At 43.7% G+C, this 23,911-nt stretch overlaps 1 long non-coding RNA gene across 3 annotated transcripts in view; it reads left to right on the forward strand.

Annotated features, from left to right (window-relative positions):
* The first annotated feature begins 13,716 nt into the window (after nucleotides 1-13,716).
* Nucleotides 13,717-23,911, forward strand: part of LOC107053801 — a 30,804-nt gene continuing 20,609 nt past the window's right edge. The window contains exons 1-2 of one of the 3 annotated variants that reach the window (XR_005861318.2): nucleotides 13,717-16,754; nucleotides 17,713-17,907. This is a non-coding gene — a long non-coding RNA (uncharacterized LOC107053801). Of the gene's footprint in view, nucleotides 17,908-23,911 lie in introns of all 3 variants that reach the window. The other 2 variants (XR_005861319.2, XR_005861315.2) reach the window with 2 other exon arrangements.

The following is a 23,911-nucleotide window of genomic DNA, read 5'->3' on the forward strand; positions in this document are numbered from 1 at the left end:
GGCTGGGTAAGGAACTGGCTGGAGGGCTGGGCCCAGAGAGTGGTGGTGAATGGAGTTAAATCCAGCTGGCGACTGGTCACGAGTGGTGTTCCCCAGGGGTCTGTGCTGGGGCCTGTCCTATTTAATATCTTTATTGATGACCTGGATGAGGGTATTGAGTGCTCCCTCAGTAAGTTTGCAGATGACACCAAACTGGCTGGAAGTGTTGATCTGCCTGAGGGTAGCGAGGCCTTACAGAGGGATCTGGATAGGTTGGATAGCTGGGCTGAAGCCAATGGGATGGGATTCAACAAGACCAAATGCCAGGTCCTGCACTTTGGCCGCAATAACCCCAGGCAACACTACAGGCTTGGGGCAGAGTGGCTGGAAGACTGTGTAGAGGAAATGGACCCAGGGGTGTTGATTGATGCTAGACTGAACATGAGCCAGCAGTGTGCCCAGGTGGCCAAGAAGGCCAATGGCATCCTGGCTTGTATCAGAAATAGTGTAGCCAGCAGGAACATGGAAGTAATTATCCCCCTGTACTCAGCACTGGTGAGGCCGCACCTTGAGTACTGTGTCCAGTTTTGGGCCCCTCACTGTAAGAAAGACATCGAGGCCCTGGAGCGTGTCCAGAGGAGGGCAACAAAGCTGGTGAGGAGTCTGGAGCACAGGCCTTATGAAGAGCGGCTGAAGGAGCTGGGATTGTTCAGTCTAGAGAAGAGGAGGCTCAGGGGAGACTTTATTGCTCTCTATAACGACCTGAAGGGAGGTTGTAGTGAGCTGGGGGGGTCAGCCTCTTCTCTCATGCGACTAGTGGTAGGACTAGAGGGAATGGCTTCAAACTGTGCCAGGGAAGATTCAGGCTGGACGTTAGGAAATACTACTTCTCTGAAAGGGTGGTCAGGCACTGGAATGGGCTGCCCAGAGAGGTGGTGGAGTCACCGAGCCTGGTGGTGTTCAAAGAGCGTTTGGATGTTGTGTTGAGGGACATGGTTTAGCGAGAACCATTGGTGAAGGGCAAATGGTTGGACTGGATGATCCTGTGGGTCTTTTCCAACCTTAGCGATTCTATGAAGAAATCTCACCTTGTAATACTGATAAAGAAAAAAGTAGTGAAGCAACAGAAGCTGCTGATGTTCGCATTCAGTAGAAGTGGTCTCAGCAGGTACTTGCTGGCAATGGTTCACGTTCCATACTTGGGTTCAAGGATATCATTGACACGTTTTGGTATTTAGGTGAGGAAATATGAGGACAGTGTGAATACATAAAAGTTTCTGAAGGAACAGGTCCTTAAATAATGTAAATGGATCAGTAATTCACCAGTACTTAGCTGAGATACAAGCGGTTTGGGTCAAGTAAGGACTATTATTCTCTATAGGCTTGTCATCCTCTGTAAATCTGGTTTAATTGTTTATAATGCTTGTAAATAGGAAAAAAAGGAAAGAGTAAAGGAAAACAAAGTTTAAGGCTCGTGAGCTGCAACTCTTTAAAATAAATAAAAGCCACCACTTAAGATAAATGCAATAATCTAAAGGTTAACGCAGGGAAAAGAAGGATGGGGGCCCAAATGTGATTATAATGCAAGTCAAATATTATCAAATATAATTCTTAATGCAGGAGGGGATGTGGGAGTGCAAAATGTGTTTGATATGGTAAAATTTTCGCTGTTCTGTAGTTCTCAGCCTAAAGTTCTGCACCCACTGAAGATTTTCAAAGTTGGAGCTTTGGAATTGCTTTAATGAGAAATATTTATTTTTACATTACAAAGAAAATAATGGCCTAGAAAAGAAAAAATTCAGGAAAGTATGCACAAAACACCAGGATTAGGACTATGAAAAACTGCACAGAAAATTGCTTTCGGGTTCACATTTCAGAGCCGAAGTGGCCTGAGTTCTCAGATATGACAAGCAATCACCAGCTCCTCTTCAACTCTACAGGAGCTGTGGAGTGTTCAGCATGTGTTTGAAAATGAGGCCACTGATTTGGCTGCCGCGTAGGGACTTAATGGGCTGATCTGAGACATCCACTTCAGGAAGTTTTGACTGGATTCACATAAGCCCTTCAAGTCAGAGTGTATCATTTCATATTTCCTGTGGTCCGTCACCGGTTAACTCTTTTTAAGTTTCTGATGCAAAGCTTGCTTATAACCCTGGGAGGATGGCAGGTATTTTTAAGCAGTGCTGCTTTGATAACTGGTCAGCCTCTCAGAACTTATTTGCTCCTGTGTGCTGAGCGTAGTGAATGTTGATGACCACTCTGGCACAGGCTAGCTTGGGACTATGCTGGTTCCCACCGTAGCTGGTGAACTTAACTGAAGACTTGATGGTACAAAAGTTCTTCAGCAGAGCAAGTCCTGCCACATTGTCCAGCCACAGGTAGGTAATTCCTGGCAGTAATTTTTCCATCCTCTTAGCAGTCTCTGGCGATGGATGCTCTCCTGCCACTCCAAGCAATCTTGCTAGTGCCTCATGGTGGCTGTTGTTGAAAAGCTTCCCCTCCTATTGTTCTGATTCTCTCTGCTGACATATAATCTCAATATTCTTTCCCCTTCCTTCAGGGAGATAATATCTAGATTATTCTTGCCTAGTTTTGAAGTGTCCTTCTTATGTCTGACAGGTAGCAAACTTTCCTTTGATATTCCCTTTTTTGGCACTGGAAAGTTGAAAGAGTTATGACAGCTTTATTTACTTTGGAACTTTCGGCTCTCTTCAGTTGACCCACAGCTTTGTAAATGCAGTGTTTCAGAGGAGGTCTAAGGACTTCTGGGTTTGTTGTTACTGTCAATCCATGGAGATTTCCTATATGTACTGCGTTTTATGATTTAAGCCTTCCCTGTTTCATACGGGATCTATCCTGGCTAAGCATAGGGCATAGCATTTTTCTTCACTAGAGTACAAACTGGGTTACATTTCTAAGGCTGTTTGTTCTGCCGATTTGTCAAAATCATGTTCATTTTAGCTCTGTCTTCAAACTTCCTTAATGCTTTTGTCATCTGCAGAATTAGTGTGTTCTTTTCCATCCTCCACATTATTTATGAAAGTATTCAAGTCATCTAAGACAGATCATGGAAAATAGCCTTTCAGTTTGACAGTGAAGCACTGATACTGCTCTCTGAGGACAGAGTCTTGAGCTTCTGTGCTCTAGGTCGTGTTTCCCTCTTTAATGACTCTGTCTTCGAGACTGCCAAAAAAAAAAAAAGCCTTGCTGAAGGTAGAATCTGTATCATTGCTTCTTTGACTTGTTTTCAATGAGAGGAAGCGTACAGCACAGCCATGGATACTCGTGGATGTTTGTCCGATCCTATGATTAACCCAATTAAGATAGGGACAAGCACCTTATATCTGATGGGCAGGCCAAGGTGAAAGGAACAGGTAGAGGGAATTTACATCCTCCCTTTTGTTTCCTCTGAGTCCGATGGGATGTGGACGACCAGGGCAACAACACACAAACATGCTCTCCCATTGGTCAGCTTGTAAGATGGGGCTTCACTGCAAAGTGCTTGGTGCTACGTGGAAATGCTTGCAAAAGTTTGGAGGACCAGGTTATGTGTCCACTGTTAAAGAAAACCTCCACGCCACGAGGGGCTGCCTGCTTGCAGGGCAGGTCCTCAGTAACAGAGAGAGCCAAACAAGTGAATTCTGAGCTGAAAACTGCCCATTGCTGGCAAAACTTCATGGCAGAGGGTTGAGGTGCTGGGGGGCTGTGCCACACCACGCTCGGCTTTGATGCCCCAGGTTCCAAATCTGCCACCCTGAGGTGTCATAGCAGGGCTGATGCTGGTTTCCACTGTGTTCTGGGCCTGCTGTGTGGCTGACCTTGACTATCTGCAGCCAGAGTGGAAGGGGAAATCCTGTGGAGCGAACTCTACCTAGAGAGGAAAATGCCGAGTGTGGATTCAGTGTGTCCTTGGACTATGCGCTTTGTTGCATAAGTGAGTGGTGAATCACAGCATGGTGACACATCCCAGTTTGCTGGCTACCCCTCTCCTCTCACATACCACTTGTGTTGCTCTGTAGGTCAGCAGGCTGCAACAGCTCAGTGCCTTCTGCTCAGAAGAAGTGCACTTGGGGCACAGGGCGAGAACAGCCCCGCTAACTGCTGAGGGTGTGGGATTAACTCCACTGCTGCAGCAAGAGATGTGCCAGGAACATTTGTCTCCACTAATGACAAACATTAGGAATAAGTAGCATTCCTTCTGGTGACATACTTTCCACTGGAATGTAGCTGCTCGCTGGAGCAGATGCTGTTTCCTGCTTTTGCCCCGCTTTACAGGGTAAGCATGTGCTCTGTGATGGCACGCAGCAAGGCACACAGGGCATTTAGCACCACATCCTTATCTCAGTTGATATTCAGAAACCTCTGACTCATTCATGGTGGAAAGGAGGTAGAGCTATGAACTAAAAGTACCTGTGCATGTCTGGAACAGAAGGAATGGTGGTTTCTGAAAGTTTCATCTTACAAGGCATAATATGCTCTGAGCTGGAGAGTAACGCTTATCTGCTGTAGCATTTTAGCCACCTCTGTGCTGTCAGAGGGCAGATTTTCAGCTGAATGGATGTGCAGCAGCGGAACTGTCAACAATAATAATTCTTTTTGTGACATTTCAGTGGTACTGAGGACTTGCTCCTGATTCCCTCTCCTGCACTTTCAGGGCAAGTTCTATGCATCTGGTTTTGGCATCTTGTTAATCATTAGAACCCTAGGTAAAAATAACTGGTTGTGATGCTTTAAGTGTTGTAAGATTTTCTAGTGACTCTTAATAACACCTTGGATGTTTCTCTTGGCTCCTGTGCCCTGCGTGCATTGCAGTCGTTTCATGGCTGCAGTGCAAACTGCTCTACAACTTGACAGAGCGGGAGCAGGATGTGGGGTGGATGACTGGGGCTGTAACAAGGGCCCTGCAAGTTGTTGGTGTGGCTGGCAATTTTGTTCAAGCCCTTTTTACCCAATTTATTGCAAGTGGGGGGAGGAAACACTGGCCTTGAAAGGGCAAGAGAAAGGAGCTGTGCTGAAAGGAACGTTATGAACCTGGGTGCATCACATCATTCTGTTGCAGGGAAGAACAAATGACGTGAATTTTATTGGCATACTGTTAGCTTCTGCTCCTCTTTTGACATCGGGGAAACAGTTGCGTTCACTTGATCATTTCACTTTGAGTAGCTGTTTGCATAGCATTAAGATAGATGCATTTTGAAAGTGGAGAGTTTTAAGTTGCAGGATTGTAATTGGTGAAGTTGTGTTCAATGAAATTCCCATTTTGACGCTAAAATCAGAAGTTGGACAATCTTGTAGTGCTGTGTATGCCAGAGCTACCTGTAGTATGCAGCACTAAGTCATCCCTGCAAGCAGCAGTGCTCTGAGAAGTTTGTGTGTTACGTCACCACCAGTAATGACAAAAGCCAGGAGGAAGAGTGAAGCCTTGGAGGCTACACCCCTCCAGGCTCTGGTTAGCTCTGTGTTAGTATCTATGTTCTTAATGCATGTGTTTGCACAGCTTGGAAACAAATATAGCATATGGAAGAGGATTAACTGTTCCAGCCTTCAATCTTAAAGAAAAGAACCTTGTACAGTATAAAGGCCTCAGATCAGTGGGAATTCTTGACAGTAGGATACAGGGCATGTTTCCATTGTGGCTCTCTTTTGTAGGAGAATTAACATTGCATTTGATTTTCTCCTCTCCTTTAGATTGTGAAAACGATAGATGTGCTGAGCACTTCCAGACAGCTGCTTAGCATTGTGTGATCAATGGAAGCCTCCTGTGTGCTGGTGGAGGAGATGAGTAACATCCCTGTGGGAGCTTGGGCAGCCTGCCTCGGGGAGCACCACCCTCAGAGTCCCACGTCTCATCATCCACCTTCCCTCCACTCCCCCCACAGCCTGTTTTCGGTGCTTTTCCATGTGTGTCAGCTAGAGCAAAGCTCCCAAAGATAAAATAGCTCAGTGAGCAGCCTGCTAGGGAGCAGCTACAAAATGCCACCGCCCATCGTGAGCTTCTCCAATCTCAGCTGGTGCCACAGGATGGTGGTGGCTGTGGGCTGTGTTCTTGTGTTACAGATGTGATGATAAACCTCTGCCAGAGTTTGACTAGCAGCTCTGGCTGAGAGGGACTGCTGGTTGGAGCTCCCACCACACTACCTGGCGTGTAGGAAGTTAATTTTCCTCTCTTGCAAACACGAATCAATTGCTTTAATAAGAAATTTTTTAAAAAAGTTTATTAAAGGGAAATCAAGTCTTCAGGGAAGAGGAACTAAGTAACACAAAATACACTTAATTTTAAAGTGCTCTCATTGCTCTACAGTCCTGTTGGAGGCAGCTAGTTGTTTGTCTGAACTGTGCAAGTTAATGACCTCGGGACCTTTTTGTGTCTCTCTGTAAGTGACCACATCCATATTGCGTGGCTTCATTGTCACTGGTTTTCAGTAATACTGCTGATGAGAACTGTTTTCTATCTCCAAAGGACTGGGAAATATTGCAGGTCCTGTCTGTGCGTCATTTATAGCATTCCTCGCATTGACACTGCGTGACATGTGTTCATTCCTGGATATGCAAACTGCTGTGGTTGTGCTCGTGCAGTTGAAGGGATCACTTGTAATGCAGAGAAAGATGTACACATCAGCTGCGTCATTGAACGACGCAGCACTCCCATATTAATAGTTTTAGTTTTTAATTCTGCCCTCACAGCTTGCTGGAAAGCAAATGTAAACATCCCTACAAATACCAATACATGAAAATTCCCCTCTGAGCTGAATGAGGAAAGCTAATTATTTTTTGTCTCTACACTCATTCCTTGCAGCAGCCCTGGCCACGAGTAATGCCACGGAGTCCACGTAGGAGATAAAATTGGTGTTCTCACAGCCTTGTAATGTCCCAGTTATTTCTAAGATAGATTTAATGACTTTTGAAGTTTGAAAGTACACTTGGCTTGTCTCAGCTCCTTGCTCTGTCTCCCTGCTGCAGTGGATGGCTCTCGCGGTTGCTGCTTCGCTCATCTCTGCTTTGATTTTGCCAGCATTTCTTATCTGCTCACTGCGGTCTGTTTGACACACACAGCTAGAAAAGTAGGAATGCTAAATAATAAGTTAATACTTCTGCCATAAAGGGACTTTCTGTTCTTTGGTAACTTGGAGCTCTATAATTATCTAGTTTTACTGAGCCTTTTTTTGTGATAACTGATATTTTGCCTATATGTCTGTAGCAAGAGGGCTCAGCCCAGGCTCCCTGGGGACTGGAGACAAAACCTTGGAGCTGGAAGCTGCGTTGTACCGTGTGGATCCAGACACCCACTTCAGCAGTGCCCCATCTCTGCCATGTGTAGATGGCAGTGCTCACATACAGCCTGTGCTGCTACATTTAAGGCAAGCAGCGTGCCAGCAGGCTGCCCACGTCTCAACCTGATTTTGGTATTTTCTTTTTGGAAAAGATATCCCTGAGAGAGTAGTCTTCTCCTTCACCTCTTGTGAGATTTGCAAATGTACAAACTATTCTGGGAGCAGTATAGTCTGTGTCGCTGCCTGGATGCCTGTTTATCGCTGTGAGACAAGTGCCTGGAAGCAATCCTCTGGGGAAAAACCTGCTCGTTTCCACTATTTACGCTTTATTGTGGCAGTATCTGAGAGCCACAGTTATGGTTCAGAGCCACATTGTGCAGGGAACAGATTATGAGCAAGCCTGGCATGAAAGAGGATGGTTCCTTGGGGATGGGCTAAAGTTTGGTATCTTTCTGAAGTTTTGTAGAAAAATACATGAGCTTCTAAATCTGTGGCAGAGCTGTTGGTATTTATGGCCTGCGTGAGTAATATAACTTCTTTCATCGCTTTACTTCAGACTCAGAGCAGCAGAAGGCTGAGTGCCGGGAAAAGAAGCTGGCAAGCCGAGCTCTGACAGCATTACTGCCTCCAGGTGGTACATACGAGTGGCAAACACTAGCATTTATCCTCCACACTGTGAGAATACTGAGGTTAAAAAAAAAAAAAAAATAGGTTTGAAAAGATCTAAGTCATCTGCAGGGAGTCAGGAATTCATCGTGTACCAGGAGATACAGTAGGTGTTTAGGCATTTGTGCGGTACGGGGTGAGGAAGGTAGTGGATGCCTATGGAAACTCATTATTTTCTGTCTCGTTTTGTTTCCTCTTTAATGAGGAGCAGCTCCTTACAGGTTATTGTAGATCTACTGCAAAATCTCTTTCTAATTTGCTGGGTTTTCTTACCAGTCTAATGCATGCTGAGAAACAGCATAATCCGCAGGAAGCCCCATTAATTTCAAGGAACAATTCAGCTTTGGTAAAGCTGATTAGCTGAGAGTGTTAGGTGAGAGTTTTTGTAAAATTAGAATTGTCAAGCTTCTTCTAAAATTAGAATTGTCAAGCTTCCAAGTATTGCACTGATTTTACCGATTTTCACATTTTTGACAAGTGTTTTAATTGCTGACTGGAAGAGAAAAATGAGTGCTCATGTTGTTCCTCCTTTTGCTGCCTTCTTGTTTTAGAGAGGAACAATTCACTATCTTGCCAATGGAAGACAATTAAGATGTTATTTCTTTCATCACTGCATGATAATGGAGCAACAAAATTGTATCTCAGCCCTGAAGCCCTCACCAGAGCTCTTGAAGGGGAAAGGAGCAGTGTGCAGCTGAGCTGGCTAAGAAATGTCTCATTTGTCACATACAAGGGGGTGGCTGAACTCTCCCTGTAAGCTACTCTATTAGATATGCTTCTGTGTATTGCTGGAAGAAAAAAAAACTGCAGGCTGTAGAAGAAAATACCGCTGCAAGGAAAGCTTGAATAGTAATGCTTAAGTTGTAGGCACCAGATAAGTGCATCACTTATCTGGCTGACAGCCAGCTTTTTTATGATACAGGCACCTTGTTTGTTTAATATGTCCCTTATCAATTCTGGAAGCTAATATTTGAGATAGTCCTCCATGAAGATAAACAGGAAGTGTTTGAGTGAGAATTAAGATATCACATATCCTACTCTTCAGAACAGTAGTTGGGTGCTTTACCTTGAATCTGAGGAAACGTCTTGCAGATGTTCTATCGGTGTTCCAAGAAGGGTTTTTTTATAGGCTACATTACATACTGAAACTATGCAACTTGGCTATAATCAGATGCAAAGTGTGCAGTAGTTTATTCGAATTTATCGGTTGCCTCTGTAGTACTCCCAGGTCAGGCTTTTAGACCTGGAGGAAGCAGAGTGACGCTGTCTGCCTTTATGAGATGCTCCGATAGGGATTCTGTATTCCTACTAATACAGTTTCTGTATTATATAAGCCTGTCTGTGCAAGGGGACTCGGGTCACCCTTATCTGCTGTGCTGCAAAGACTTCACTGTCTTCAGTGCGTTCATCCCAAAACTAAGTCCTTGTATGCAAGAGTGGAATCGAGCTCCCCATACTTACCTCTCACTGAATTTAAACACCGATTTTGTTTCTGAAAATGGCACTTGTGGGTAGTTTACGCACAAATGTGGTAAGATCTCAATGCAAGCAGCAGCACAAGGACTTTTGCTATGTGGCTGAGATAGATGTAAATAAATGGATGATGGAAGACATGATTCTAAGATGCTACTGCTAGTGGATGTCAGGAGCGCCTCCCTTTCTCCTCCACAAAACAACAATGAAAACCTAAGCAACAGAAAAAAACCCGCAAGCATAGTTAGGTGGCTACGAAGGTTAACATAGGCTAGTGGAATCCTGGTGAAAAGCAACCTGTGAATGCAAACCAAGGTCGTAATAGTAATACACTGCGGACAGAAAACAAGCAAGAATCTTGAAAGGCAGCAGCAGGCACAGCAGCAAAGCAGGATAGCGAAGGAGCAACAGGAGATGGTTCCTGTATTAAATCTGTTAAGAAGCTACAATATACATTAAATGTAGCAGCCTTCTCTTCACCAGGTAGTATTCACATAGCATGCAAAGCTGAACGCAAAAATATGAAAATATCACATTGCATAAAGGGGATTATTTTGCAAAAGAACTTTCCTGACTGTTAGAAAGAAAGGACCGCTTCTCACGAAGGGTGCGACTGAGCCATTGAAATAACAGTTGAAATAACAATAACAGCTTTCAGTGCGGATGACCGTGGAAGTTTGATATCTGCAGGTTCTTGCCAGGCTCACCTTGTGCTTTGTTAAGTGCTGGAAGGAAGCAAAGTCACTGCAACTTGCTTCAATGCATTAGGTGGAGAAGAGGAAATTCTGTTTCCTGTCAAATAATTTTTTTTCAGCTAATGGTTTTTTGCAGTATGCGGCCAGCTGCATAGTTGAATATAAGTACTGCTCAGTGAAAGATGGCAGAGCTTATTTAATAATTTGTAATCTTAGAGACTAAAATGGGGTCGAAATAGTAAGTTGTACAAAGACAATGAGAGTGGGCACCAAACACTGTGTGGTAGTGCAGTGATTAAGATTTATAGAGCCGGAATGTTCTTTCACATTGCTCCAGTAGGGATGCATCAAAGTAATTTTGTCACACTCTGTTATAAGAAGCAAACCAGTTAAGTTCCAAGTAGAGTTTTTTGTTTTTTCCTTATAGCTTTAGTACTTACTACATGTAGAAACATTTTCTCAGATTTTTCTTTTTTTCTTTTTTTTTCTTTTTAATATAGTCTACAGATCTGATTTTCTTTGGTTATTTGGGTAGTTTTGGCATTAACAGATCAACAGTGGAGTAAGACTCCCCTACGACTGCATTGCTCGTGCAGATGAAACACTGGCTCAGTTGCCTAACAGATGATCTCACCATGTGCATGTTTTGCTACCAGTTGTCATGTGGAGGTAGTTAGTGTGGCACCCTGCTCTAGCTGGTGACAGACGTGGAGCATTAGCTGGGTAGTGTCTGACATTTGCCATGTCTTCCAGCTGGCTTGAAGGACAGGAGGAGTGAGTTTGCATCTGTCTCGGTGCGAACATTGCCTTTGTCTGAGAAACGTTGTGCAAAGCCAAGCATGAGAGGCTTGCAAAGGGATTTTGTGAAATCCTGAAAATGAGAAACTTTTTCTGTATTACAAAACTACTACTATCAGAGCTTCCATTTGGTTAACTTTTCTACTCTATTGAGAAACACCAACTGAAGATCTCTCATCTCTGATTTTTCTCTAAAAACTTCTCTCCCACTTGTTGGCACAGATTCTGACTGACATCACATGTCACAAATGGAGACTGCTTGAATTTGTTCAGTTTTTCAAGATGAATGCTGACTAGTGTGGTAGTGTAGGCACTGTAAGAAAAGTCAGAACGCTCTGAAAATTGAAAGCAGCAGACAAGCAGGTAAGGATTTTTCACTTCTAAGAGTCCAAATATATAGGTTTTCACAGAATTAATGAGGCTGGATAAGACCACTAAGATGATCTAGTCCAACCACTGACTACAAGCTCTACTACTTTCCATTGACTACAAAGCTCTTCATCATTTTGTCCCTAAGTTTTTCTCTTCTGTATAGAAAATGATCCAAGTAACAGCTATGGGAAACTTTATTCATTAATTTGCATCCTGTGAGCTATTGCTGGGAATTTTATTCCATTATTTTATGAGAGTTATATAGCACATTATACAGAAAATAGGAGAAAATGCCGGGAAACAACCTAGGAAATGCAAAGACGGGAGCAGGAGAAAGCTGTTTCTGACCTCAGGACAGCATAACAAGGTGGGAAACCACAGGTCTGTGCTATGAGAAGGAACAGAAAAATGCAGGGCTAAGGAAGGGAAAACCAGGCAGCATGAGTTACTTCTCAGCAGATATGTGAGAATGGAGCAACTCCTGAGGGAGGCCAAACGTGAAGGAGTGGCTCAGCCAACATGATTGCTCGTATTTTAATATAGCAAAACTCTTGGCAAAGCAAGAGGATGAAGACTGGGGATGCGGAGGGAGGAAAGCTGGATTTGCTTCCAATGGCTTCCGTTGTATGTGCCTTTCTCCATGCACAACCCACTTTTACATTTCTCATCTGTATTTTTCTACTCGCTTTCTCCTCCCATGCACTTATACCATTCTTAATTCTTCCAACTGAACGGCAGGTACCTTATTGTTAAGATGTATTGGGAACTGGTTAAGAAAATCTGATGGCTTTATAGGATTCTGTAAACCGGTTTCTTTTTTAGTGAAAGAATTTTTTAAAATTCCCAAATGTGTAAAAATTTTGCTTTATTTGGGACTAGACATCACACATATATATTACATATATGTCATACAAAGTGTATTAGAGCTACTGCATAGCATGATCTAGTTTGAGATTGCTGCTGACCCTAAGGCAGAAATGCATGCATTGTGTATTGTAGGCTTAGGTTTTGTTTGCAGAGGTGTGCAGCAGCTTGCAGAGGACATAGTCATTCTTCCAAAGAGCTTACATCTGGACATGCAAACAGAAAATCTCTTCTTTTCAAATTTATGTAGGACTTGTTTACACAGGTCTTACACAGCACGTCACCTTTTACTGTGTTCAGTCATAACCTGCTTGCTGACTTTCAATCTCTGCCAGTTGTCAACAGAAGAATGTTAAACATGGTAGGAAAATGTGGGTTATTTAGAAGTCACAAACTGCATATAGCTTTCTCTGTGATATCGTGGAAATGACAATTGACTCTGCAAATATAGACAACTTGTATGCATTCATAATTTGTTGGCTGCTAGCTGGACATTCCCACTGTTCCCTTTTCCGTGTCTTTCTTGGTGCTTTGTTGAGCTGTAATGACTCAGGGACCAGGCAACTGGTTAATGCAGTTCATGTTGTCACTCTCATGGGGCTCATTTGCCTACAGGCATGTTAGAAGGAACAAGTAATATAAGGGTATATATAATCAGAGTTGGCACCACACTGAGAAGATGCTGAAGCTCACTTTAAATGAATAGCACAGGACACTGGGAGCCAAGGAGCTGAGAAGTAAGACACGTTTCCTTGCACAGAGCATTGCATTTATGTACGTAGGCTGTTCCCTGTATTGGGTCTAAATGATGCATCTGTACATAGTCTGCAGCACTGGCATCCTCTGCATTCTTACCGCATGTTTCTTGCACATTTTCAGTATTTAGCACTGTTGATGCCACCTGCACCTCTACGCAACTGATGAGCTGGCCTGAGAGGCAGCGGGTCCTGATCTTGGGAGACATTCAGAACACCCATGTGCACAGCCCTAAGAAACCTGCTGTGAGCTGAGGTGTTGGACAGGCCATCTCCAGAGGTTCCTGGCCACCTCCACATTTCTGTTGTTCTGGCTCATCTTCTGCAGTTCACTCTGCTCTGCAGGTTGTTCCTTCTTTGTGCACAGGAACCACTATGGGATGATGTATGGTTTGCATTCTACAGGGAGTGAAATGCAAGGGCAACATCAAGGCTCTCAGCTGGCACAAGCCTGAGCGTGCAGCTGTGTGCTGTCCAGGCAAGGCAGAGCCAGGTGTTCCTGGTGCTGCTGCTGCATCAGCCCTGGGCTGGGCTTAGCTGTTTAGCATTCCAGAGCACTAAAAGGCACAAACTTCTCATCATGACTGTTGATTGCATGTGGGTGGCCTTAGTTTCCTTATCTTCATTCCTAATTCTGCTGCTGCAACAGACTCCATCAGTTTCTGAGAGCTTTGCACCAGCATGCAGCTGATTGGGTTGCAAGGGAGACGTGGGAGACAGCTTCCAAAATAAAACACGTTAAAAAAAGAAGTCTCACAACCTCTGGTGATGATGTAGTGTCTTGAGCTATCCCAAGGAACTGTGGGGTTAAGTGTCTCCAGCACAGGATTTTTGTCTAAGGAAGGGAGAAGGGTGGGGATTATTTCTGAATTAGGCTGACTTTGGGCTGTATATTGCATTGGTGCTCAGTGGAAGACGACGTACTGGAGAGCTGCAGACAGACAGAGCAGTGATGCTTGTGCAACCTGCAGCTATCAGGTATGACAGGGCCAGCACGAGCTGTCAGAGCCCAGCTTGCTAGCCATGGTGAGAGAACACAAGTTCTGCAGAAGGTTGGTGCTGATTAAGGTCAGTGAAAGCAAGGAAACCTCTTCCCTTTCTGTAAGGGAAACATCACTGTGGAGGCTCCAGGAGCCACCCAGCAGCACCAAATATCGAACAGCGCTTTGTGTAGTGCTGGGATCAGCCTACAAGAGAGAAAATAATGAAAGTCTCCTCTTTCTGCCTGTTTGTTCAAACGAAGGGATATCAAAGGTGTTACATCAGAGCTATATATATTTTAGGAACTCTGGAATGATCTTAATTACAAAAAAGTTCTCCAGAAAGAATTTATGACTCATAGTTTATGTTCCGTTTAGTGTTGCTATGGAAAAAGAGGTTACTGCCAATGGTCATACAACAATATTAATCTCTGATCTGAAAGAAAAATAAATAACCATCTCCAACTTAACCCAAAGCAGATTTGTTCCGCGTTACAGCAACATGCTCCATTAAAGGGGATAACCATGTAAGAAAAATTAAAGGTGACATTGATTATCATCCTTCAGCACAGTCAGAGGTACCATTAGAGATAGCACTCACTCCCAGCTCGAGCAAGGAGCTGGAGGAGTAAGGGGAGGGAAGCAAGGTGGGTGTATTGGGAGGGCAGGAGGACAGCCCTACTGACCAGCCGTAGGTCAGAGCCTCCTTGTGCTCACAGCTGGGCCCACCTTGGGGTGGGGGCTGGCTCAAGGGCAGTTTATGAAACAGAACCCTAGCAACAGGCAGCTACAAGTGATGGAAAGTGGCTGTTGGCCTATTTTTTCTGTTTATTTGGAAAAGCAAGGGTAGTGACTCAGGCAGGAGAATGCCTGTGTGCAGAGTCAGCACCAAAGGCTGCTCTGGCAGCTGCGCTGCCTGGAGTTCCCTTCCCTGGGCCCTCACCAGGCCCAAGCTGCAGTGTACACGCTGAGCTCAGGTGCTGACGCATTATTTGGAGTGGCAGAAAGGCCTGATGCCTTCATGTAGCACCCAGAGCAAGTAAAATTTCATTCTTTAACCCAAAAGCAGACAGAATGGTGGCAGTGTCTGATGGGAGGAAGATGATGAGATAATGAGATCAGTAAACTCAGAGGAGAGAAGGGGGATGAGGTGAGGTGAGATGTGAGATGAGATGATCTTCATTCAACAAGCGATCATCTCCTTGAGTTTATTCATTATTATGCACAGAGGCCTTTATTCAGTCACAGACACACGCCCACTACTCCTTAGTGAAATGCATTCCACAAGATACCTTGGTTCCAATGCAGGTAATGCCTCTCCTGGTACTCATGGATTCCACATCTCCAGCTCCCTATCTTCCGATGCTTTTGCTGCCTTCTATTTCTTTACAATGCCTGTTTCCAACCCGTTACTTTTAGCCACATTCTTCACTTTTTATGGCAACAGGAGGACAGTGTTTTCAAAAGTTATCACACTCATTCTGTTCTGTACCAAACTCTCCCCTACCCTATACAATTACCTTACATAGTACCTGTGCCCATTCTACCTAGGTCACAACACCTCAGTCTCTACATTACTCTGTTTTGGAGCTTTCTTTGTGAAAGACACATTTTCCTGTGAAATATACATATAGAATACATACAAATACAGAAATACTTAAATTTTCCACTGCGCAACACAATTTACCTCTCACAATTCCCCCTCTTTTTCTTATATATAGATATATATATAAAATGATTGGTAAGAATAACAATTTCATCACCCTTTTATGATTTATCGCAGTATAAACAAGTATTGAGTCAGAGCATAATCAGCATTACAGTTCTGAGCTACTAAGGGATGTGGGGGAGATGGGGAAACTAGTGAACGCAAAGAAAGAAATTCTAGCAAACAGTTTACAGAGCACCTATAGTCACCACCAGTGATGTCACACTGGCCTATGGGGAGGCAGCAGGTTGAGGCAGCAGCTGACATCTCGTTGATTTACATGGCTGCATTTTGGCAGATGGGGTACCAGTTCGTCCTCCTAATTATTCAGGCCCATCTACCCCAATAATCAGGGCCACCTGGTACTGTCCATCATGACAACGGTAGCTGTCAAGGGACCCACAATTTTTTTCATCAGGAGAAACAGAGCATCTGTCCTCTTACCACTGTGCTCGCAGTAGTCAGCCATTAACTCCAAAAACTTGTTGGGCAGGTCATGCCTTGGATGGCTATCATTGAACATGCTTTGAGCCAACCATTCTCCAGCTTCTCATGTCTCAGATAACTCCCTCCGAACAAGCTTTGAGCCACATGTTGTCCCAGCTTCTCACACCACCCGTCTGGGCCAAGCTTGTTATCACTGTCCAATGCTGGTATCAAGAAAGAAAGCTTTAAGGAGAATGAGGGGAGAAGGGGAAGATACATTTTAAAATCACACAAAAGCCAAGGAACAACATGTGAACGCCATCAGTGCACGTAATAGAACTTGCCTTACCCACAGATCACCAAGATGCTAGTATAAGTAATTGAATACCTAGCACAACTTTCAGACTCCTTGGGTAATTCAAGCTGCGCAAGTCACCTCAGCATCTGCCAGACTTTCACATACAATATGACTACAAGCAATGAACACAGCAGTGTTAGGATTAGTGAGATCACATCTAGGTGAAGCACAGAATTCCAAACTCTTCTTGCTCTTGGTGACCATCTAAGAAGCATTTCCCTCCAGTGGTGTTCTCCGTCCTTCTTCACCCTTTCCAGGACATGGTGAACAGCAATCAGAGAGGTTTTTTTGTTTGTTTGTTTGGTGTTGGTGGTTTTTTTTCTGACCATTATCTCAGATGCATTCTAGTTGGTACAGATCATCATGTTGCAGTGATTTCTTCACTAAAGCAAGATTCATTCCAGTTGGGGTAAGAAGTAAATCTTGGATTAATGTGTACTTGGATCATAATGATACGATGTAACTGGAACTGAATAATTAAAGTCACATCCCATAATGTTAGTAAACTTACAGAGACATTTGAATGATTGCTTGTATCTGCAGTAATATTACCTACGAGTATAAAATAATAAGAGGTTCTCATATACACGTATCCTTTTCCAATATATATGAGCACTAATTCAAGGGTCTCATTGGAATTCCTCTGAACATGGCAAATACTTTGCTCAGTGTCAAGACAAATGTCTTGAGCCATGATGGTATTCGTCTCACAAATAAATCCTCTTGTTTCCCTACAGCACATGACCTAACATCAACAGTTTGCCACTTGTTCCCATTTTGCTGGGCCCAAACTCTGATTTGTAACAGGCAGAGTATAACCCCATTGTGAATCAGTCCCAGCACAATGACTGGGTATATGGTATATACCAAAGTGTTGTGTATTGTCAGGACTAAAGCTGTGGCATAGTTAGTGGCATGATCCTAAGTGACATTAACTAGATGCCACCAAGATTGAAATTCCCTTCCAAATTTGTTTGCATTGTCCCAAATCACCTTTCAAATTTCAGTGGGTAAAGCGTTTCCTTTACCTCCTACAAAGAAGAGCCAGGGAGACATTACTTGAGTTATGGCAAGTGCATCTACAATTAACTGGTGGTCTTTTATATTAGTTCTTTCCCACTGAGATAATACATTAGATAAGAACTGCTGATGAATTCCCAGTGCTGATAGGGAACACCACAGAGTGTTGCAATGCACGTACATCACTTATTGCAACTGACACCCTATTTCTATTCTTCGTCCTGCATCTCCTCAGAGTTGCGGGAATCAGTCAGTACTATCCTGGCCCCATTCATTTCCTTAATATATTTCATTATTGTGCTTGACTGTGGTTCAAATGGTTAAGCCTTTTGAACACTGAACCACAGGGATCCCAGGGGAAGGAGCAGGGTGAGAAGGGAGCACGTGAGGCACAGCAACAGGATTGGCATTCATTACCATCTGGAAAACAAAAAAGAGACAACTTCCCTGTTCCAGAGGAACCAAGGTTAGAGAAGGCATAACTGGAAAAGAAAAGAAAACAAAAAAGCACTTCCTGGTCCCAGATGAACCGCAGTTGAAAGGTGAGTGAAATCCAGATCATTTATTTTGTACATTTCCTCCTGCTAGTCTTGAGCCTGCCAGATGTATTTGTTAAGAGGCTCCTTGAGGGCTAAAGGGACAGGACCAATGTGCAGCAAATCAATCAACATCAGTTGTCCCGGGGAGTAATCATCCCCATAAGCAGCTCTTGGAGTAAGGGACCACAGGGCATAGTGGTTGCGAGTGGTGAAAAACCTTCCAAATCCCCAGTAACCCTTTGATTCCTTTTCAATTAACAGGATCTGTTCTCCCCCTGTTAGTGGCACTTCACACACTTATTCTGTCTCTGATTTCCTATGGGTAAAACCAAAATCTTCCTTTAATTTGGCCAGCCCAGTAGCAGAATAGGGGACCTTCTCCATGCTCACGTCAGAGTACCCTTCACTCTGACCTTCACTCTCTTCATATGCATGCCCAGTTTCTATCGGACGGCAGAGAAGGGTTGCCAGGTTTTCTGATTTGTCCTTGTGGGCTCTCACATCCTCCAGATTTTCTCCTGGATAGAAGTCACTTCCTGGGGAACTACCATTAATCTCCCTCTCTTTTACCAACTGTTCTCTAAGGGCTTGCTGAAGAAGGGCTTTTGAATGTTCTTCTTTTCCTGACTGTCCCCTAAGGTCTTCTACTTGGTCCTGCAGGTATGTAACCAATTCCTTCAAGGACAGAACAATCCAGGTTTCTGCCGTGTGTTGTTCATTGCCATGTGCCAACTGCACAAATGATTGATTTTCCCTTTTCCTCTCCTGTACGAGTTTGCTTGCAGAGAGAACTTATATGATCCACAAATCCCTCTAAATTGGACCAATTATTCTGTGCCCACTCCATCTCCACGGGGGAGAGTTTGGCACCATGCTTTTCTAAGAGGTTGAGGAGCAGATTTCTGCCTTCATTTCTCCCCCCCCCCCCCCCCCCCCGCCTCCGCTTTTCCTTCATTAACAATCATGCCTCAAAAAAGGAGCAATCTCTCTGGGGGGGTGGGGTAACATGTAAAAATAATAATAATAATAATTTGCTCCTTACTCTCCTGAAGGGTACACACAAACTCTCTTCTACCAATAAGGCAGTTGGTACTACAACCTGGACACAATGTGGGCTAACCTCAAGATATGGGGTCTAATAGCTTAGACAAGTATGCAGTAGGTTTTCTTTTATCTCCCTATTCTTGTGTTAGAACTCCTACAGTAGCTTCTTCACTGACAGTTAGAAAAGGTGAAATGGTTCCTTTAAGACTGGCAGTTCTAACACAGGTACTGTGATTAAGTCTCTTTTCAATACTTCTACTAATTCTTTTTTCTCTGTTGTCTATTTTAATATGTTGGGTTCTCCCTTTGATAGTTTGAGTTACAATCTCTTTGTATTTTTTTTGTGCATACATTTCTACTCATAATCTACAGTATCCAGTTAAACCTAGAAACTTTGGCAACTCCCTCTTTGTCCCAGGCAAAGACAGCTGCACAATTCCCTGAATTCTTTCAGAATTAATTCTCCATTTCCCCTCAGAAATCACATGCCCATGCCCAAATTAGCTTATCATCCGTGTATTGTAACACCTTTACCCCCTCTTCAACCTGAAACTTTCCCGAATTTCTCTCCAGCACTCATCCAAATAAATTAGTTGATTCCGTGAAGCCTCAGGGTAAAACAATCCACCTATATTGCTACTTTTGACCCATTTCTGGATCCTTGCTTTCAAAGGCAAAATGATCTTGACTCTCCAAGTCTAAAGCATAAATCCAGAATGCATCTTTTAAGTCTGTTACACTGAACCGTTTATGTCCGTGTGGGATTTGACTCACTAGAGTATAGGGGTTAGAAACCAGGGTGTGTCGCTTGAGAACTCTTTAATTAATTTTTCTTACATCTTGTACCAGTCAATAGGTGCCATCTGCCTTCTGTACTGGCAAAATTCAAGTATTACAGGATGACAAAATTCAAGTATTACAGTTCCAGAAGACCATCCTTAACCAATGTTTGTATCACCTGCTGTAGACCCATTATCCTTTCTAAAGGTATGGGATATTGTAGCTGCTTCGCAGCTTCACTCCCTCCTTGGACATTTATTTTTAAGTGAGCAATTGTGAGCCCAACCCGGTTCCCTTCACCTGTCCACACTTCTGGATATAGTTCTTTTTCATCAGCTGTTAACATATTCATTGACACCCTTGTATCTGTTTAACATGTTTTCAACTGCAATCCTAATATAACTATTAAATCACTCCCCAGTGAATTGGTCCCTGTTTCTGGCACATATAACAATTGCTGTGTGACTATTTTATCTTCCCATTTTAATTCAGTATTCTCAAAAAGTCAAACTACAATTCCTGATCCCTCTACCTCTGTTATTCTTAAGGTGTTCTGTTAAGTCCCAATATTTTACAAGCTAAAGATGACCAAAAATTGATTGAACTGTTCTGCAAATCCAATAGGATCTTTCATTAAAGATTTTAATTTCCCTTTTAAATTTTCTCACCTCCCCACTACTAAGTGGGGAATTTACATATCCTGCATCTCCTGATAACATTGGAACTTCCCTAAGAGGATACATGGAAGTGTTAGAGGGGTTAATGGTGTTAGATTTGGGAAAGGGACAATTTTTAATATTCCTTGTGCATTGTTCTAATTCTTTCTCAAGCTGGCAGAACTTTTTCTTTTCAGCATCAGCACTATTCACAGAGCTCGGTTCAGGTGGGCTGTTAAGGGGCTGATCAGAGCCAATGCCCTCCACTCTGTTAGCTGTCTCCTCCCTCCTGCATTTAAAGGACCTGACTTGAGGCCAGGATGGTAGGGGGGGAGAAGGGAGAAGTGCCATTCCATAGAGTAAAGTGAGTGAGCTTAATCCTAGGGAAAGGTACAGGAAGTGAACAGCTTAAAGGATTCTATTTGGGGTTTCTCTGTTCTTCCTTACCTACAGAATTGTGTCTAGCCATGATTAACTGCTGTACTCTCTAAATCCAATAAGCAGCCTATGCGGACTCCTCCTCCCAAGCAAAACAAAACAATAAAATAATAAATAAAGGAGTGTTACTGTTTACGTGTACATTTGAAGCCTGGCAAATGCAATCCTAGTCTGACACATATTTTGGCCAAAATACTTATTGCCCTGCAATTGGTTATTCAGGCCATACAACACAATATCTAATCACTTTCCATTTATCCCTTATGAGGATTCCTTATCCCTCCCTATCCCTTGTTCTCAAATTCCTCTTCCAATTTTTCATCATACTTCGTAAAGAACGTATAGCAGTCACTGCCCTAGGGACCCTCTCTCTGTACCCCACCTTGGAACTCTTATTCTCCATTTCTCTCAGCAACCCATGGTCATATTACTGCAGGAACTGCTCTTCTGCAGTGTCACACATGTCAATTCTTGGTTCTAGAAAATGAGGGGTACCTTTTTGCAAGACGTTCGTGTACAGCATGAGTCCCAGACCTTGACCTCCAAGGCAATACTTAATCAACACCATTGTTCTTACCTTAATCTGTGCAGAGTTGCCAAGAATTATCAGGTCAATCACACCATACTGCAGTGCCCCCTGTCCATCCCTATTTCCCAGCTGTTCTCAGATCTTGCCTCTTAAAAACATCCTTGGGTCCACAGCCGGCTCTGCGATGACCCACCACCGCCAACCCACAGGGCTGCAGGAATAAGAACAGGATGTACCATCCTGTGCTGTAGAGGCAGAGGCTCACCGCAGGCGACCTCGTTTCCTGGGTTTCAGTACCAAATTGTGAGAAACACACTCAAGATAATAATTTCTAAGCAGACAAAGATCTCTGTGAAGAGCAGTTTATTCATTATAGCAATAACAGCTGCACACCCTCCCAGTGACAAGGGAGAATTTGCTCAAGTAGTCAGTGAAATCCATTCTGTTACATACACTGGGTCCAATGCAGGTAAAGCCTCTCCTGGCTCATTGGTTGAGTGTCTCAGGCTCACAGTCTTCCGATGCTGTTGCTACCTTACAGTTCCATATAACGTCTGCTACTAACCCATTGTTTTTAGGTTGGTTCTGTGCTGTTTACGGTGACAGGAGGACAGTATTATCAAAAATTAGCATACTCGTTCTGTCCAGACCAGACTCCTGTATAGCGTTCAATAAGGCTGCCCCTGTAGGATTATATGGCTGTGGAATTGATACTCAGAGTTGTTTTCTTCTGCCCAGCATTGTACCGTTACACCAGTGAAATGAGTCTCTTGGTCGCTCTCAATGACTTGAGGTGTCCTGTAGGCAGTCATCAACTTGGGGAGCACCTTGATGGTATATGCCTGGTTCACTCCTAGTACTGGATAGGCCCACATTAGTCCACTTGCAGTGTCGACACAGGTCAGGGCGTATCTCACCCCCTCAGACTGAGGGAGGGGCCCAGTGTAATCAGCCTGCCATCACTGGAGAGGATTGTGCCCTGTGACGAGCTGTTGTTTGAGGCAATAGTCTCGACTTCATCTTGGAGCAAGCACTGCAGTCTCAGCATGCCCAGACGATATCAGGCAGGAGACCTGAACCTGTTTAACAGCTAGTTTTGCTTGCTGGAATGCCTCTTATTCCATTCTTCCCCAGTCCCATTTTTGGCCTTTCTTTGTGAGCCAATACAAAGGCTTCAACAGCTGTGCTAAGTGGGGTATAAAGGAAAACTGGTATGCCTATATACCCCCAGATTCTTGCAGCCTACTTGGCATGGAAGAGACCTGGAACGCCTGAACTTTTTTCTATTATGGCACTGGTGAGAAGGGACTTATTGTAGTATGACACACCTCATTCCTGCCAAAAACTTGACCAGGTCTGGACTCTCAAATGTGTCATCATTAAGGGCCTCTTTCATCTCTAGCTCTCTGATATGATTTTGGAGTTCTTCCATTGAGGTCCACAGACCAGTATCCATTGGCACACCACTTTTATTTGGCCATGTGATTCTACATGCTGCCATAACGTACTGAATTTAAGAATGGCTTTTGTCACTAAATTTTGCCATCACATACAGTCTGTCTGAGGGCTGGATGGGTGGTAACGGATGCAAGTTTGGAAATCTTGGGTCCATTAATTATCACACTTTCAGGCCCCTTATCCCATCATCTCAAAAGCCAGGCTGGTATGTTCTCTTAAGGTCTTTTTTTTAAGTTGCAGCAAATGCATAAGTTCAGTGGCTGCATATGGGCATGCCATTACACACAATGTGGTGTGTCACACTCGTTATGTGACAACCCAGCCAGTCTTATGTCTAGAGGATCTGAGGTTCCCAGATCTTCCCAGACTACTTGGCCTTCTTTTAGTTCTTAGATTCAACTATAGCAGTAGGATTCCTGGATCCTAAGTTACCCTTTTCCCTTTCTAATGAAGTCTTAATTTCAAAGGAGAAGTTGCATTTCTAAGTGGGGCAGTTCACCCTATCAAATATGTAATTTTCTTTTCCAGCTACCGAATTTGGGCTTTTAAAAGCTCATTTTCATCTTTTATTTCTTCCTCAGATGAATGTTATTTGTTAATAGTGAGTAGCAGTGGCCATACTGCAGCAGATGCTGCTGCTACTCTTTCCTTGATTATCAAGAAATTTTGTCCTAATTTATTTCAAGAGAAAGCCATTTCTGAAGGGGATTTAATGAGACCATTGTCCCTTATACGTCTCCATTCTTCAATAATCTGTGTTGCACTTAGTGATGAAGAACCTGGGAATCCTAGGGTTTCCCCCAGAAGTTCCTCTGTCAGTGTATTTGGGGTCCCAGTGGCCATCCAACACGCTACTTCTTTTTTAAGTAAAACTATTGCAAAGAAGTACCCAGTTGGCTTGCCAAATATAATGTTGTAAGGCTATAATGTGACAGAAAGTACAGACCTCAGCTGTACAGGAAGCTCCAGTGAGATACCTTTATCTCCACTGCCAGCCCTTAAATGCGGTCTGGGAAGGGGTGGATCCTGGCTCCAGCCCTTCCAGTCACCCAGGAGCATTGCTTGCACCTGACCTCCACCCTTCAGGCTGTGACTGAGCATT

Source organism: Gallus gallus, chromosome 7 (assembly GCF_016699485.2).
Source record: "Gallus gallus isolate bGalGal1 chromosome 7, bGalGal1.mat.broiler.GRCg7b, whole genome shotgun sequence".
NCBI lineage: Eukaryota > Metazoa > Chordata > Aves > Galliformes > Phasianidae > Gallus > Gallus gallus.